The sequence below is a fragment of the Nerophis ophidion genome, linkage group LG03 (genome assembly GCF_033978795.1).
Source record: "Nerophis ophidion isolate RoL-2023_Sa linkage group LG03, RoL_Noph_v1.0, whole genome shotgun sequence".
NCBI lineage: Eukaryota > Metazoa > Chordata > Actinopteri > Syngnathiformes > Syngnathidae > Nerophis > Nerophis ophidion.
Genome location: NC_084613.1, coordinates 76,013,986 through 76,032,847, shown reverse-complemented (window position 1 = coordinate 76,032,847; position 18,862 = coordinate 76,013,986). Strand labels below are relative to the sequence as shown.

The 18,862-nt window shown below is 38.9% G+C and overlaps 1 long non-coding RNA gene across 1 annotated transcript in view; it reads right to left on the bottom strand.

Moving 5' to 3' along the window:
- LOC133550052 (uncharacterized) overlaps positions 1 to 18,862 on the bottom strand; it is a 34,982-nt gene that overhangs the window by 5,357 nt on the left and 10,763 nt on the right. The window contains exon 2 of the long non-coding RNA XR_009806225.1: positions 4,901 to 5,056. This is a non-coding gene — a long non-coding RNA (uncharacterized LOC133550052). The remainder of the gene's footprint in view (positions 1 to 4,900; positions 5,057 to 18,862) is intronic.

Sequence of the window (18,862 nt, the reverse complement as noted above, 5' to 3'; positions counted from 1 at the left end):
GGATCCTCATTCAATAAACCTTTGTGCTGTAGGGTCCATATAGGAGCATATAAAATAAAAATACAAAGAATACATGCATTACCAAACATTATACAACGGAAAAATACAACATAAGATTAAAACAAAAGTAGTTAAAGGGGAACATTATCACAATTTCAAAAGGGTTAAAAACAATAAAAATCAGTTCCCAGTGGCTTGTTTTATGTTTCAAAGTTTTTTTCAAAATTTTACACCTCCCGGAATATCCCTAAAAAAAGCTTTAAAGTTCTTGATTTTCGCTATTTGCGATGCGACTATCCATTTCCCTGTGACGTCATACAGTGCTGCCAATACAAACAACATGGCGGTTACCACGGCAAGATATAGCGACATTAGCTTGGATTCAGACTCGGATTTCAGCGGCTTAAGCGATTCAACAGATTACGCATGTATTGAAACAGATGGTCGGAGTATGGAGGCAGATAGCGAAAAAGAAATTGAAGAAGAAATTGAAGCTATTGAGCGAATAGCTATTGGCGCTATTCGGCCATAGCGTGGGTGTACCTAATGAAGTGGCCCATAGCATGGCTGCCTTATTAGCATCGCCGGTAAAATGTGCGGACCAAACGATCAGGACTTTCGCATCTTGTGACACTGGAGCAACTTAAATCCGTCGATTGGTAAGTGTTTGTTTCGCATTAAATGTGGGTATTTAGTTTCAAATGTACATACAGCTAGCGTAAATAGCATGTTAGCATCGATTAGCGTAGCATGTTAGCATTGATTAGCTGGCAGTCATGCCGTGACCAAATATGTCTGATTAGCACATAAGTCAACAACATCAACAAAACTCACCTTTGTGATTTCGTTGACTATCGTTGCAAATGCATCTGCAGGTTATCCATACATCTCTGTGCCATGTCTGTCTTAGCATCGCCGGTCAAATGTGAAGACCCCCTTGTACATTCAATGGGGGTCTGGCGGCAGGGTTCTTGCCAGTGGTGCAACTTGAATCCCTCCCTGTTGGTGTTGTTACACCCTCCGACAACACACCGACGAGGCATGATGTCTCCAAGGTTCCAAAAAATAGTCGAAAAAACGGAAAATAACAGAGCTGAGACCCGGTGTTTGTAATGTGAAAATTAAAATGTTACCTCGGTGACGTCACGTTCTGACGTCATCGCTAAAAGACCGATAAACAGAAAGGCGTTTAATTTGCCTAAATTCACCCATTTAGAGTTCGGAAATCGGTTAAAAAAATACATGGTCTTTTTTCTGCAACATCAAGGTATATATTGACGCTTGCATAGGTTTGGTGATAATGTTCCTCTTTAAACCCAGTATTAAAAATTCATGTCATGTGGGCAGCAGCAATAGTTGTCTCTTCAAAGCGGTCTTGAATGACAATTTACTTTGTGAGAGATGAATGTGAGATGGCAACCCATTCCAGATTCCAGAATGATATACATCTATACATGACTGTATGTTTGAGGAGCTTGGTCCTGGGAGCAGGAAGTGCCAAACAGCCATTGCTGGCCTTCCTAGTGTCATGAATATGTGTGTTAGTTGATTTGAAAAACTGTTTGTAAAAGTCATCTGGGGATTGATCTAACATGATCTTTGTAAAGAACGTAAGGAGACTACGATACATGGAAAGACGTCTTTCAATTTGTATTTTCTCGCGTTTTAATCTGACGCAACACGCCTTCTCTTATTTAATTTTTTGCACACGCTGTCTAGTGCGTGTTATTTGGACCCTTAGTAAATCAAGCCCTTAGTTAGCGAACTTGTGCGGTAAAACATTTAGCGAGCTGACTTGTATGTTAAAACACTTAGATAGCCAACATGTATGCTAATACACTTAGTAAGCCAACATGTATGCTAAAACGCTTAGATAGCTAACTTGTATGCTGAAACACTTAGTTAGCCAATTTGTATGTTAAAACGCTTAGATAGCCAACATGTATGCTAATACACTTAGTAAGCCAACATGTATGCTAAAACACTTAGATAGCTAACTTGTATGCTGAAACACTTAGTTAGCCAATTTGTATGTTAAAACGCTTAGATAGTCAACATGTATGCTAAAACGCTTAGATAGTCAACATGTATGCTAAAACGCTTAGCTAGCCCACTTGTATGCTGAAACACTTCATTAGCTAACTTGTATGTTAAACACCTAGATATTACTTTATTGTTTCTTTCAGGAGAGTTCCCTACTTAGTTAGTTAACTTGTATGTTAAAACTCTCCGTTAGCTAACTCGAATCTTAAAATGCTTAGCTAGCCAACTTTTATGCTGAAACACGTACTTAGCTAACTTGTAAGTTAAAACGCATAGACAGCCAATTTTTATGCTAAAACGCTTAGTTAGCCAACCTTTATGCTAAAACGCTTAGTTAGCCAACTTTTATGCTAAACCGCTTAGTTAGCCAACTTTTATGCTAACATGCTTAGCTAGCTAGCCAACTTTTATGCTAAAACGCTTAGTTAGCCAACTTGTATGCTAAAACGCTTAGTTAGCCAACTTTTATGCTAACATGCTTAGCTAGCCAACTTTTATGCTAAAACGCTTAGTTAGCCAACTTGTATGTTAAACACCTAGATATTACTTTATTGTTTCTTTCAGGAGAGTTCCCTACTTAGTTAGTTAGCTTGTATGTTAAAACTCTTAGTTAGCTAACTTGTATGTTAAAACGCTTAGCTAGCCAACTTTTATGCTGAAACACGTACTTAGCTAACTTGTAAGTTAAAACACATAGACAGCCAACTTTTATGCTAAACCGCTTAGTTAGCCAACTTTTATGCTAACATGCTTAGCTAGCTAGCCAACTTTTATGCTAAAATGCTTAGTTAGCCAACTTGTATGTTAAACACCCAGATATTACTTTATTGTTTCTTTCAGGAGAGTTCCCTACTTGGTTAGTTAACTTGTATGTTAAAACTCTCCGTTAGCTAACTTGAATGTTAAAATGCTTAGCTAGCCAACTTTTATGCTGAAACACGCACTTAGCTAACTTGTAAGTTAAAACGCATAGACAGCCAACTTTTATGCTAAAACGCTTAGTTAGCCAACTTTTATGCTAAAACGCTTAGTTAGCCAACTTTTATGCTAAAACGCTTAGTTAGTCAACTTTTATGCTAACATGCTTAGCTAGCCAACTTTTATGCTAAAATGCTTTGTTAGCCAACTTGTATGTTAAACACCTAGATATTACTTTATTGTTTCTTTCAGGAGAGTTCCCTACTTAGTTAGTTAACTTGTATGTCAAAACTCTTAGTCAGCTAACTTGTATGTTAAAACGCTTAGCTAGCCAACTTTTATGCTGAAACACTTCATTAGCTAACTTGTATGTTAAACACCTAGATAGTACTTTATTGTTTCTTTCAGGAGAGTTCCCTACTTGGTTAGTTAACTTGTATGTTAAAACTCTCCGTTAGCTAACTTGAATGTTAAAATGCTTAGCTAGCCAACTTTTATGCTGAAACACGTACTTAGCTAACTTGTAAGTTAAAACGCATAGACAGCCAACTTTTATGCTAAAATGCTTAGTTAGCCAACTTTTATGCTAAAACGCTTAGTTAGCCAACTTTTATGCTAAAACGCTTAGTTAGTCAACTTTTATGCTAACATGCTTAGCTAGCCAACTTTTATGCTAAAATGCTTAGTTAGCCAACTTGTATGTTAAACACCTAGATATTACTTTATTGTTTCTTTCAGGAGAGTTCCCTACTTAGTTAGTTAACTTGTATGTCAAAACTCTTAGTTAGCTAACTTGTATGTTAAAATGCTTAGCTAGCCAACTTTTATGCTGAAACACGTACTTAGCTAACTTGTAAGTTAAAACGCATAGACAGCCAACTTTTATGCTAAAACGCTTAGTTAGCCAACTTGTATGCTAAGACGCTTAGTTAGCCAACTTTTATGCTAAAACGCTTAGCTAGCCAACTTGTATGCTAACATGCCTAACTAGCCAACTTTTATGCTAAAACGCTTAGTTAGCCAACTTGTATGTTAAACACCTAGATATTACTTTATTGTTTCTGCGATGAGGTGGCGACTTGTCCTGGGTGAACACCGCCTTCCGCCCGATTGTAGCTGAGATAGGCGCCAGCACCCTCCGCGACCCCAAAAGGGAATAAGCGGTAGAAAATGGATGGATGGATGTTTCTTTCAGGAGAGTTCCCTACTTGGTTAGTTAACTTGTGTGTTAAAACTCTTAGTTAGCTAACTTGTATGTTAAAACGTTTAGCTAGCCAACTTTTATGCTGAAACACGTACTTAGCTAACTTGTAAGTTAAAACGCATAGATAGCCAACTTTTATGCTAAAACGCTTAGTTAGCCAACTTTTATGCTAAAACGCTTAGTTAGCCAACTTTTATGCTAAAACGCTTAGTTAGCCAACTTTTATGCTAAAACGCTTAGCTAGCCAACTTGTATGCTAAAATACTTAGCTAGCCAACTTGTATGCTAAAATGCTTAGCTAGCCAACTTGTATGCTAAAATGCTTAGCTAGCCAACTTGTATGCTAAAATACTTAGTTAGCTGACTTGTATGTTAAAACCCTTAGTGAGCCAACATGTATGCTAAAGCGCTTAGCTAGCTAACTTGTATTGTAACACTTGGTTGGCTAACTTGTACATTAAAACCCTTAGCAAGCTAACTCGTACAGTAAAAGACTTTGGCAAGACACAGCCAAAGAAAAGGCAGATATAATTAAACTGAATTTTTGCATTAACGTCTGAAACTACGTTTTCTACAACTTTAATTTAGAGATAATTTTGGGTCAATTCCGCACCGTACGACGACCGTGGGCTTTAAACTGTAGACGTTCTAAAGTACATATTAGCATTAAAGACAAAACGGCGCTGGCTGGTGGAAACAAAACCACGGTCAGTCCTCCAAGTTGACCCGACTCACCATGGGGACTGGGACACCTCTCACTTCCTGACCCGTGTGGAACTTCACAGGCTAAGAGGATGTTTATGTTTTCCAGGACTGAGCGAGGAAGAAAACCAGAGTAGGATCCAAGGAAGACTGCAGAGTGCCGGCAGGGCTCTGCTTTGGGAACAGAAACTGTTGAAAAAGTAGGGTAATTAACTTCGCAAACTCACAAGCTCTTTGGTGGCTCCTTCATCACTCCAACATCTTACGTGGACAAACTTCCCAATTATCTTCAGAAACAACGTAAGATATTACTCTGCAGACAAATGATAAGCAGGCAACCCATTGTCCAATAGGTGGCCTCGTTTCAAAACATGACAAAACACCTTAAGTCAAATTGTTCAAGGAGTGACGTCTTGATCGACCAAATACCTTTTTTTGTATCAATTGTCATAATACAATATTAATATTTCAACACTTTTAAACCTATTTATGTTTTCTATATTTCTACCAGATTTTGGCGTGCTCTACCTGCCACATTTTTGATCCGATTCAAACCGTTCCAACTTCAAACTGTTCTGCCTATTCGGGAATCGCAGGCTTTCTCTGGACAAATTCCAAAAATTCCCAGATATCCCAGAATTTCAGGTTTTCCTTGACTGTCTGCCCTGAGATCGGTAGGTTGTGAGTTCAAACCCCGGCAGAGTCATACCGAAGACTATAAAAATGGGACCCATTTCTTCCCTGCTTGGCGCTCAGCATCAAGGGTTGGAATTGGGGGTTGAATCACCAAAAATGATTGCTACCCACTGCTCCCCTCTCCAATCTATCAAGATAAAAAAATGATATCAAAATTAAATTACAGTATGTTATTTATGTAGTTTGATCATTTTCCTCCACTGATGTACCAACATCGTGGTTTATTTTGTACATATGCAGAGGTGGGTAGAGTAGCCAGAAATTGTACTCAAGTAAGAGTACTGTTACTTTAGAGATTTATTACTCAAGTAAAAGTAAGGAGTAGTCACCCAAATATTTACTTGAGTAAAAGTAAAAAGTATGTTGGGAAAAAACTACTCAAGTACTGAGTAACTGATGAGTAACCTCATTACGGCAACAAATAATGCACAAAAACATAAAAATAGATACGAGCAAATTCAAAGTCAGGAATATCTCTTAAGCAACTAAAACAATATATATATTATATATATAATATATATATTAAATAATAGTACATTAAAATAAAAAAAATTAAGGCACATTGAGCCACAATAACTTAACAGCACTTTAGCCTCAGTAGGCATTCAATGATTGATTGATTGATTGAAACTTGTATTAGTAGATTGCACAGTACAGTACATATTCCGTACAATTGACCACTAAATGGTAACACCCCAATAAGTTTTTCAACGTTAATCAATTACTTAATAAATGACCAAGTTGAGGTGATCTACCTCATATATACATACACACACATATCATATATATGTACATACATTTATATATGCAGTATATAATTTATATTTATTTATTTTGCCGTTTTTGTTGACATGTTAAAGGTGTTTTAATGAATATACATGCATGTTTAACGTATAGATTCCTATCTTTCATGAAGACAAGAATATAAGTTGGTGTATTACCTGATTCTGATGACTTGCATTGATTGGAATCAGACGTCCAAGTTTTCAAATGGAGGAGAAAAAAAGTTCCTCTTTTCCGCCTAATACCACATGAAACTCGTTGGTTTTTGGCATCTTATTTGTCCAGCTTCCATATTCGTTTTTATACACTTTACAAGAAATACATTGGCGGCAAACTCCGTAGTTTGCTAGCTTGTTTGCGCTGGCTTTCGGAGACTCTTATTTTGTTAGCGCAGGCGCGATGGAGCGGCGCTTTTATTGTGAAGACAGGAACTGTGCGATCAGTCTTTAGGCTTTTGACGGGAGGTACGGTTGAAATTAAAAGTGTCTTTTTTCCTTTACACTTTTGATTGATTGATTGAAACTTGTATTATTAGATCGCACAGTACAGTACATATTCTGTACAATTGACCACTAAATGCTAACACCCCAATACGTTTTTTAACTTGTTTAAGTCGGGTTTTACGTATCACGGTCATGTGACCGCCTGCCTCTGTTTGATTGGTCCAACGTCACCAGTGACTGCATGTGATTGGTGAAACGCAGGCATGCGTACATCCTATGTTGAAAAACCAAAACAAACATTAATAGATCGATTAAAAAAAAGTAGCGAGCTGAATGTAGATAAATGGAGCGGAGTAAAAGTAGCGTTTCTTCTCTATAAATATACTCAAGTAAAAGTAAAAGTATGTTGCATAAAAACTACTCATAGAAGTACAATTCATCCCAAAAGTTACTCAAGTAGATGTAACGGAGTAAATGTAGCGCGTTACTACCCACCTCTGTATATATGTAGCATCATCTACAAAGACACAAATAATTGCTATTGCGACATCCAGTGCACACATTTAGAACAGCTGTTTCTTTCATTACAAAAATTCAGGTTAATTTTTATACTTAGCAAACTCATCCCGCCGGCCGGATAAAACTGTTCGTGGGTCTGACACCCCTAAATTAGACTTTTAATCCGAATAAAGGTGTCCATGTGCACATAGCTACTGTAGCGATGTGTCCGGTTCCACTCGTGATTTGTCCTGACATTCTAAGTAACAGCATGGTTGGCGTTTTGCACGATGGCTGGATTCTTGGTGAGTACATTTATTTGTGTAATTGTCCTTATCTTATTCCCCGGGATGCACATTATGCCTCCCAATTTTTATATCCCGTCTTTACAGCATCATCACGAATCAGTGATTAAAGTGAGTGAATTGTTGTTTTTTCTGCTTTAACTACACGATGCCAGTCACCCTCTGCATAGCGTTATCAGTAGCCAGAGGAGCCTGTTCAGTGCTGATTGATACTTTTATTAGTAGATTGCACAGTTCAGTACATATTCCGTACAATTGACCACTAAATGGTAACACCCAATAAGTTTTTCAAATCGTTTAAGTCGGGGTCCACGTTAACCAATTCATGGTACAAATATATACTATCAACATAATACAGTCATCACACAAGTTAATCATCATAGTATGTACATTGAATTATTTACATTATTTACAATCCGGGGGGTGGGATGAGGAGCTTTGGTTGATATCAGAACTTCAGTCATCAACAATTGCATCAACAGAGAAATGTGGACATTGAAACAGTGTAGGTCTTATTTAGTAGGATATGTACAGCCAGCAGAGAACATAGTGAGTTCACATAGCATAAGAACAAGTATATACATTAGAAGTACATTTGAGTTGTTTATAATCCGGGGAGATGGGATGTGAATGGAGGAGGGTATTAGTAAAGTGTTGAAGTTGCCTGGAGGTGTTGTTTTAGAGCGGTTTTGAAGGAATATAGAGATGCGCTTACTTTTATACCTGTTGGGAGTGCATTCCACATTGATGTGGCATAGAAAGAGAATGAGTTAAGACCTTTGTTAGATCGAAATCTGGGTTTAACGTGGTTTGTGGAGCTCCCCCTGGTGTTGTGGTTATGGCGGTCATTTACGTTAAGGAAGTAATTTGACATGTACTTCGGTATCAAGGAGGTGTAGCGGATTTTATAGACTAGTCTCAGTGCAAGTTGTTTTACTCTGTCCTCCACCCTGAGCCAGCCCACTTTGGAGAAGTGGGTTGGATTGAGGTGTGATCTGGGGTGGAGGTCTAAAAGTAACTGGATTATCTTATCCTGGAATGTTTGGAGTCTAGATTTGAGGGTTTTGGAGGTGCTGGGGTACCAGGAGGTAAACTGCTTCATCCCAAGTGCAGGACTAATAGACTCAAAAACTCATGTACAACTCCTCTCTGGGGAGGGGGGCGGGGGGTACAAAGATGACAGGGGATGCAAAACAATAACAGTGCAATACTTTTTCATAACATGGTCACTACTGCCTACTTTCTCTTGTTATATTCTTACTTTACTGTTATATTTTTATTCCCATTGTTGCTTTTTATTTTTTATTCTTATTGTAATATAGGTTGATTGGCAACACTAAATTGCCCCTAGTGTGTGAATGTGAGTGTGAATGTTGTCTGTCTATCTGTGTTGGCCCTGCGATGAGGTGGCGACTTGTCCAGGGTGTACCCTGCCTTCCGCCCGATTGTAGCTGAGATAGGCGCCAGCGCCCCCCGCGACCCCGAAAGGGAATAAGCGGTAGAAAATGGATGGATGGATATTCTTATTGTAATATTTCTCTATTTTGTTTCCATTTAAACCCCCATTATTTACTTTTTACTTTTTATAAATTGATCTCAACTCTGTACACTGCTGCTGGAATTTTAATTTTCCTGAATGAACTCTCCTGACGGAATCAATAAAGTACTATCTATCTATCCATCTATCTATCTATCTATCTACATCTTAAAACATCCCAATTGGGGACAATGCCTAACAGTTTGGAGGAAGTATGAAGAAAGGTTAGATTGTTTAATAAATATCTTCGCAATGCCTTCATGGTTTGGTTTCAAAATTTCAGGAAAAATGCATATCCCAAAAACCCCTGAACTGGTACTAATAGGTAGGAAAATTTGGTTTTGCATAATATATCCCCTTTTTTGCAATAGGGCCCCTTGAGCCTGAGTGGTGGATTACACCCTCGACTGGTCAGAAGTCAATCCCAAGTAAATCACTATTGAGACAAAACGAGGCGTCATTGGCTACCTTTTCGCCAGACAAAAAAACGGCGCCCTTTTGAGTTCCTAAATCTGACCACAACGTGAATTGAGCAACAAAAATGTCTGTGGTTGGGCAATCACTTCGCCGCCTCTTATTGAGCCTGGCGGCGTCCGTAGAAACCTGGGCTCGGTGGAGCGTGCACCTCTTTCATCAGCGTAAATCAGCAGTCAGCGTTTTCCCTCCAGAGACACAGCTGCCTGAATTCCCAAAGTTCTCGTCAGGAAACAGCCGATGGCCTTTTAACCCTCCCTACGTGTGCATCCCTTCAGCCTGTTGCCATTTACCCCACCAGGAAAAAGTGACTCATTACACATAGCAGCTTTAGTCATGTTCATGTAGGAGGTTTCGCTTCTGCCTTTCCACAACCTTTTTGTTGTCTCTTTCCCTGCAGCGCTCGCAGCCAAAAAACAAAACAATCCCCGCCGCATCCACGTTTACCAAGCTCGTTTAAATCAAAGTAGACTGTCTTCAAGTAAGCATAACATCCCGATCTCTGAGGACTCTCTCTCTGAGGTTTTTTTTTTTTTTCTTTTAGGGAACTGTTTCCACATGCTGCAGCAGATGTTTGAGCAGCTTGCTGTAGTGGATTCAAAAGCTAGCCAGACAAACTGTAATTTGAGCCCATGGTAGCTTCAAGGAATGGAAACAAGGATTATTCATACCTGATTATTAAATCTTGCCAGCTGCCAAGTGCATGCTTGCATGGATTATTTAATAATAGGGAAGTGTTAGTCACTGATGAGAGCTACACTTAGAAGGCTGTGTTGACAGGATTGCCATTACTGTTGTTCAAACATTACTGTTGTTCAAATCGGACCATTCAGACTAAGATGTGCTGGAAGAGGTGACTTTCAGTCCAAACAAAACGCGTCACAACAAACCGAGTGATATTGCTTTCTCTTCTCACTGGTCAGATGCATGAATGGAAACACGAATAATAAACAAAATAGCAGGCGTTTCCGAATAAAACCCTTTTACTTCCGACACGATGCAAGTATTGGCCGATACTGGATATGTAACGATAAACAGTATCTGCAGTGAAACTCCCAACTATGAGAATTATTGTTTTGAATTAAAACATTAAAAAAACGTGATCGATAGCCGCACTTCGATAAATTCACGGATGGGCTGGCGCTAGCTCGCTAGCTGAAATGCTAACATGAATACAAAAGAGAAAAACATATTTCCCCATTAAGAAACAACATACGCCAACTTTTTCAAAGGTATTACTGTCTGAGTGACTAAGATATTTAATTCTGCACATTGAACCCACAAGCTGTGCTCTTTTACAACGGAGTGATCGATTTATATTCAAAGGAATATGACACAGAGGTGTTTTTTATGCTGCGTTCAAGGACCGCTAAACAGAGTAGGGCATCACAATGCTCACTAGAAAACTCTTATTTAGTGAAGCATAAGAAACACAAAACATTCGAAAAAGCAAGCTTTCTCGCGGTGGGTCTAGTTATTTTAGTTGTTTAAAATAATCAATACATTGCAATAAAAAAACAATTTTAGTATAATAATTTTTAACTGTAACAATTTTAGTCTTGATAACTGTTTACATCTTCATATTGTCACATCCTTAGCCGATACCGATATTAATTTGATTGAGAACAGTGAAGTGAAGTGAATTGTATTTATATAGCGCTTTTCTCTAGTGACTCAAAGCGCTTTACATTGTGAAACCCAATATCTAAGTAACATTTAAACCAGTGTGGGTGACTTAAATGAATATGACACGGAGGTGTTTTTTATGCTGCGTTCAAGGACCGCTAAACAGAGTAGGGCATCACAACGCTCACTAGAAAACGCTTATTTAGCCAAGCATAAAAAACACAAAACATTCAAAAAAGCAAGCTTTCTCGCGGTGGGTCTAGTTATTTTAGTTGTTTAAAATAATCAATACATTGCAATAAAAAAACAGTTTTAGTGTAATAATTTTCAACTGTAACAATTTTAGTCTTGATAACTGTTTACATGTTCATATTGTCACATCCTTAGCCGATACCGATATCAATTTGCTTGATAACAGTGAAGTGAAGTGAATTGTATTTATATAGCGCTTTTCTCTAGTGACTCAAAGCGCTTTACATTGTGAAACCCAATATCTAAGTAACATTTAAACCAGTGTGGGTGGCTTAAATGAATATGACACGGAGGTGTTTTTTATGCTGCGTTCAAGGACTGCTAAACAGAGTAGGGCATCACAACGCTCACTAGAAAACTCTTATTTAGCGAAGCACAAGAAACACAAAACATTCAAAAAAGCAAGCTTTCTCGCGGTGCGTCTAGTTATTTTAGTTGTTTAAAATAATCAATACATTGCAATAAAAAAACAATTTTTGTATAATAATTTTTAACTGTAACAATTTTAGTCTTGATAACTGTTTACATTTTCATATTGCCACATCCTTAGCCGATACCGATATGAATTTGATTGATAACAGTGAAGTGAAGTGAATTATATTTATATAGCGCTTTTCTCTAGTGACTCAAAGCGCTTTACATTGTGAAACCCAATATCTAAGTAACATTTAAACCAGTGTGGGTGGCTTAAATGAATATGACACGGAGGTGTTTTTTATGCTGCGTTCAAGGACCGCTTAACAGAGTTGGACATCACAACGCTCACTAGAAAACTCTTATTTAGTGAAGCATAAGAAACAAAAAACATTCAAAAAACCAAGCTTTCTGGAGGTGGGTATAGTTATTTTTGATGTTTAAAATAATCAATACATTGCAATAAAAAAACTATTTTAGTGTAATAATTTTTGACTGTAACAATTTTAGTCTTGATAGCTGTTTACATTTTCATATTATCACATCCTTAGCTGATACCGATATTAATTTGATTGAGAACAGTGAAGTGAAGTGAATTGTATTTATATAGCGCTTTTCTCTAGTGACTCAAAGCGCTTTACATTGTGAAACCCAATATCTAAGTAACATTTAAACCAGTGTGGGTGGCTTAAATGAATATGACACGGAGGTGTTTTTTATGCTGCGTTCAAGGACCACTAAACAGAGTAGGGCATCACAACGCTCACTAGAAAACTCTTATTTAGCGAAGCATAAGAAACACAAAACATTCAAAAAAGCAAGCTTTCTCGAGGTGGGTCTAGTTATTTTAGTTGTTTAAAATAATCAATACATTGCAATAAAAAAACAATTTTAGTGTAATAATTTTTAACTTTAACAATTTTGGTCTTGATAACTGTTCACATTTTCATATTGTCACATCCTTAGCCGATACCGATATTAATTTGATTGCTAACAGTGAAGTGAAGTGAACTATATTTATATAGCGCTTTTCTCCAGTGACTCAAAGCGCTTTACATTGTGAAACCCAATATCTAAGTAACATTTAAACCAGTGTGGGTGGCTTAAATGAATATGACACGGAGGTGTTTTTTATGCTGCGTTCAAGGACCGCTAAACAGAGTAGGGCATCACAACGCTCACTAGAAAACTCTTATTAAGCGAAGAATAAGAAACACAAAACATTCAAAAAAGCAAGCTTGCTCGCGATGAGTCTAGTTATTTTAGTTGTTTAAAATAATCAATACATTGCAATAAAAAAACTATTTTAGTGTAATAATTTTTAACTGTAACAATTTTAGTCTTGATAGCTGTTTACATTTTCATATTGTCACATCCTTAGCCGATACCGATATTAATTTGATTGATAACAGTGAAGTGAAGTGAATTATATTTATATAGCGCTTTTCTCCAGTGACTCAAAGCGCTTTACATTGTGAAACCCAATATCTAAGTAACATTTAAACCAGTGTGGGTGGCTTAAATGAATATGACACGGAGGTGTTTTTTATGCTGCGTTCAAGGACCGCTAAACAGAGTTGGGCATCACAACGCTCACTAGAAAACTCTTATTTAGCAAAGCATAAAAAACACAAAACATTCAAAAAAGCAAGCTTTCTTGCGGTGGGTCTAGTTATTTTAGTTGTTTAAAATCATCAATACATTGCAATAAAAAAAAAAAATTTGTGTAATAATTTTTAACTGTCACAATTTTAGTCTTGATAACTGTTTACATGTTCATATTGTCACATCCTTAGCCGATACTGATATTAATTTGATTGAGAACAGTGAAGTGAAGTGAATTATATTTATATAGCGCTTTTCTCCAGTGACTCAAAGCGCTTTACATTGTGAAACCCAATATCTAAGTTACATTTAAACCAGTGTGGGTGGCTTAAATGAATATGACACGGAGGTGTTTTTTATGCTGCGTTCAAGGACCGCTAAACAGAGTAGGGCATCACAACGCTCACTAGAAAACTCTTATTTAGCGAAGCACAAGAAACACAAAACATTCAAAAAAGCAAGCTTTCTTGCGGTGCGTCTAGTTATTTTAGATGTATAAAATAATCAATACATTGCAATTAAAAACAATTTTAGTGTAATAATTTTTAACTGTAACAATTTTAGTCTTGATAACTGTTTACATTTTCATATTGTCACATCCTTAGCCGATACCGATATGAATTTGATTGAGAACAGTGAAGTGAAGTGAATTGTATTTATATAGTGCTTTTCTCTAGTGACTCAAAGCGCTTTACATTGTGAAACCCAATATCTAAGTAACATTTAAACCAGTGTGGGTGGCACTGGGAACAGGTGGGTAAAGTAAAGGAAAGTACCAAGGATTGTCACACACACACTAGGTGTGGCAAAATTTGTCCTCTGCATTTGACCCATCCCCTTGTTCACCCCCTGGGAGGTGAGGGGAGCAGTGGGCAGCAGCGGTGCCGCGCCCGGGAATAATTTGTGGTGATTTAACCCCCCTTTCTAACCCTTGATGCTGAGTGCCAAGCTGTGCCATTTTTATAGTCTTTGGTATGACTAGGCCGGGGTTTGAACTCCCAACCTACCGATCTCAGGGCGGACACTCTAACCACTAGGCCACGAGGACACAACGGCAGTGACTAGGTTGGCAGAAGCGGGGATCGAACCTGGAACCTGGCCACTCTACCAACTGAGGTATACCGCCCCACAACAGCCGAATTCTCAGTAAGTACTTTTATCTTGTAGTGTATTAATCAATCAATCAAAGTATTTTAACAATATTGCCCTTAATCACAAACTTTGGAAGGGACACCCCGCCCCCACCCAGAGTGACCGGTGCAATGGATACTTTTAATGTGAGAGTCCAGTCCATAGTGGGGCCAGCATAGTGTAGAATGTTAGGAAAGTTTTGATCAAGTGGAATTACTCAAACAGAGAACAATGGTAAGTATGAAAAACAGAAACTTATTAACTGAATGGGACTTAGGCTGTCCCTAAATTGAAGTGGAGTGTAATTTGTTTTTTCGTCACACCTAGTGGTTACAATAATTAAGTTAAGCTCATGACGCAGTAAACTGAATGATGCTGTTACTTTCTAATCTGCTTCTGCCTTAGAGACTTTGTATTTGTAAGTAATATGCAACTATAAATATCTGATGCTTGTTTATATTGACACATGTTAAGGACACGTATTACGTATGTTTAGCTTAGCGTAGCTGTTATGAAGCAGCTAGCTCCTAGTAGCCTATAGCCTACCATGTTTACCTTTTATTAATCACTTCCCTAAATACAATCAAGAAAAGACCAACTTATGTGCTTATTGGAAGACATTTAGATGTTAACTGGCTGTCCAGCTTTGCACAAGTAAACGCACTGCAGGACTGCTTGTATCAAAGCTTATCTCGGAACTTAAACCAATTTAATCGGATACTTATTTTTTTGCTGATATCGGACCGATATTCTACATCATATCGGCTCAGGACATTCCTAAAAAAACGAACTGTACGTGTAAAAAATTCAAACCAACTGAAATGACGTAATTTGCAAGTAAACTTTTTCATCTGTTTGGACTGTGGTTTTGTTGCTGTTAAAGGGGAACATTATCACAATGTCAAAAGGGTTGAAAACAATAAAAAGCAGTTCCCAGTTGCTTGTTGTATTTTTTAAATTTTTTTTCAAAATTTTACCGGTCTCGGAATATCCCTAAATAAAGCTTTAAAGTGCCTTATTTTCGCTATCTTCGAAACCACTATCCATTTCCCTGTGACGTCACACAGTGCTGCCAATGTAAACAAACAATGGCGAATATCACAGCAAGATATAGTGACATTAGCTCGGATTCAAACTCGGATTTCAGCGACTTAAGCGATTCAACAGATTACGCATGTATTGAAACAGATGGTTGGAGTATGAAAGTATTGAAGAAGAAACTGAAGCTATTGAGCGAATAGCTATTGACGCTATTCATAGCCATAGCATGGCCGAATAGCTGCGTTAGCATCGCCGGTAAAATGTGCGGACCAAACGATCAGGATTTTTGCATCTTTTGACACTGGAGCAACTTGAATCCGTCGATTGGTAAGTGTTTTTTTTCGCATTAAATGTGGGTGGAAGGAAACGTAATATCGTTGCAAATGCATCTGCAGGTTATCCATAAATCTCTGTGCCATGTCTGCCTTAGCATCGCCGGTAAAATGTGGAGACACTCCGGCACATTCAATGGGGGTCTGGCGGCAGACACTTTCGCATCTTCGGGCCAGTGGTGCAACTTGAATCCCTCCCTGTTAGTGTTGTTACACCCTCCGACAACACACCGTCGAGGCATGATGTCTTCGAGGTTCCAAAAAATAGTCAAAAAAACGGAAAATAACGGAGCTGAGACCCGGTGTTTGTAATGTGTTGAAAATGAAAATGGCGGGTGTGTTACCTCGGCGACGTCACATTCTGACGTCATCGCCTCCAGCGCGATAAACAGAAAGGCATTTAATTTGCCAAAATTCACCCATTTAGAGTTCGGAAATCGGTTAAAAAAATATATGGTCTTTTTTCTGCACCATCAAGGTATATATTGACGCTTGCATAGGAGTGGTGATAATGTTCCCCTTTAATGGAGTGACCTGATCGATTAATCGTAAATGGTAAATGGGTTATACTTGCATAGCACTTTTCTACTTTTAAGGTACTCAAAGCACTTTGACACTATTTCCACATTCACCCATTCACACACACACACACATATTCGCACACTGATGGCAGGAGCTGCCATGCAAGGCCCTAACCATGACCCATCAGGAGCAAGGGTGACGTGTCTTGCTCAAGGACACAAACGTGACGAGGTTGGTAGAAGGTGGGGATTGAACCAGAAACCCTCAGGTTGTTGGCACGGCCACTCTGCCAACTGCGCCACGCCGTCCCCAAGGAAGCCGCCATAAGGTGGACTGGATCAAGGTTGGATCATTTAATTCAACTGTTCCAAGACCACCTGTCTTCCCCAGCACTAGATGAGCTCAAACGTGCCGCACTTAAGGGGAAAATAACGTCAAGTTTGACTGCAAATGGTCAGAAGGGGATTAGTATGAAAGTACCAAGGAACATGTATCATTAAGTATCCACTACTACGAGGAATAAACTATGTGCTTAGGGTGACATCATTGGCAAGATAGATAGATAGACACTTTAAAAAATGTCCTTAGGGAAATTCAGGTATCTCTCCTCTTCAATAAAAGTACACATCACAAGTATGAGAATACAAACAATAAAACCAGGCTAAAATAAAGATAAAAGGACACTGGCTACATTTAAAAAAATATATGTGTTTGGATTTCAGTCTAAATGATTATTAAAAGTCATTGCTGTTTGAATATCATTTAAACATGTTCATAACTATTGGGACAAAGGACCTCTTGTGTTGTTCAGTCCTAAAGCACGGCGAAATGAGCCTCAAGCTTCGGCTGCTGCTTTGGTCTGCCAGAATGCAATGGAAGGGGTGGTCAATATTCTCCTTTATGACCTGCAGCTCATCTCTCCTCTGTTTGTCAATTACAGTGTCCAGTGTGTGCCACCCTCTCTCCAGCACTGGCTTTCTTCATCGGCCTGTCTAACAATCTGGTGTCTCTTGCTGGTTTGTTACCACCCCAGCAGACAGCTCTAAAACTCAGGACACTTTCAACCACAGACGGGTAAAACATTAGCAGCGTCTCTGTCTAAACGATAAAAGAGCTCAGCCTCCGTAAGAAGAAAAGCCTGCTGTGGCTCTTCTTATATCGTGAATCCCCGTTTATGGACCACTCCAGGTTGCTGACCATATCCACACCCAGATATTTGTAACCTTGGACTGCTTCGATTGTGTTGCCCTTTTTCTTGACTAGCAGTAGAGGAGGCTTACATTTTAAAATCAATCAATCAATCAATGTTCACTTATATAGCCCTAAATCACTAGTGTCTCAAAGAGCTGCACGAACCACAACACAAACCACTACGACATCCTCGGCAGGCCCACATAAGGGCAAGGAAAACTCACACCCAGTGGGACGTCGGTGACAATGATGACTATGAGAACCTTGGAGAGGACGAAAGCAATGGATGTCGAGCGGGTCTAACATGATACTGTGAAAGTTCAATCCATAATGGATCCAACACAGCCGCGAGAGTCCAGTCCAAAGTGGATCCAACACAGCAGCGAGAGTCCCGTTCACAGCGGAGCCAGCAGGAAACCATCCCAGGCGGAGGCGGATCAGCAGCGCAGGGATGTCCCAAGCCGATACACAGGCAAGCGGTCCATCCTGGGTCCCGACTCTGGACGAGCGGTCCATCCTGGGTCCCCACTCTCGATAGCCAGTACGTCGTCCATGGCCACCGGATTGGACCGGACCCCCTCCACAAGGGAGAGTGGGACATAGGAGAAAAAGAAAAGAAACGGCAGATCAACTGGTCTAAAAAGGGAGTCTATTTAAAGGCTAGAGTAAACAAATTAGTTTTAAGGTGAGACTTAAATGCTTCTACTGAGGTAGCATCTCGAACTGTTACTGGGAGGGCATTCCAGAGTACTGGAGCCCGAAATGAAAACGCTTTATAGCCCGCAGACTTTTTTTGGGCTTTGGGAATCACTAGTAAGCCGGAGTCCTTTGAACGCAGATTTCTTGCCGGGACATATGGTACAATACAATCGGCAAGATAGGCTGGAGCTAGACCGTGTAGTATTTTATAAGTAAGTAGTAAAACCTTAAAGTGCACAGGAAGCCAGTGCAGGTGAGCCAGTACAGGCGTAATGTGATCAAACTTTCTTGTTCTTGTCAAAAGTCTAGCAGCCGCATTTTGTACCAACTGTAATCTTTTAATGCTAAACATGGGGAGACCCGAAAATAATACGTTACAGTAATCGAGGCGAGACGTAACAAACGCATGGATAATGATTTCAGTGTCTTTAGTGGACAGAATGGAG